Here is a 527-nt window from a genome sequence, read left to right as displayed (position 1 = left end):
TAGTATTCTGATGAGTCTGCCTATCCAAGAAATGTATGTATGCCTATTTATTTTTTAAGTCTCTTAGAAGACTTATTTTAAGCCTGCTTCATCTAAGATTTGAAGATTTCTTGATAAATTAGTCATATGTTACCTGCTGTTACTATGAATGGAATTGAAAATATCAGTTAACATTTATTGAGCACTTATTTTATGCCAGGCACGGTGCTAAGCATCTTTAATTATTTCATTTAATTCATCAATTCTATGCCTTGTTTCACAAATGAGAACACCGAGACACACAGGGGATTAAGTAATTTGCCAGATGCCACATAGCTAGGAGTGGAGATTTGAAGCTGGCAACCTGGTTCCAAGGATGATGCCTTCCATTAAATACTCTGAACTAGATAATTTTGACTTGTGTTTTTCAAAGTATAAAAAAAAGGACTTCTTCCTTCCAACCTGAATTCCTTCCAATGTGAATTTGCATTTGGGGAACAAAACATCAATAAAAAATGGGAGTTCATAACTATAACATGCTCAGTCTT

This window comes from Kogia breviceps, chromosome 11 (assembly GCF_026419965.1).
Source record: "Kogia breviceps isolate mKogBre1 chromosome 11, mKogBre1 haplotype 1, whole genome shotgun sequence".
NCBI lineage: Eukaryota > Metazoa > Chordata > Mammalia > Artiodactyla > Physeteridae > Kogia > Kogia breviceps.
This window is presented reverse-complemented; position numbering follows the sequence as displayed.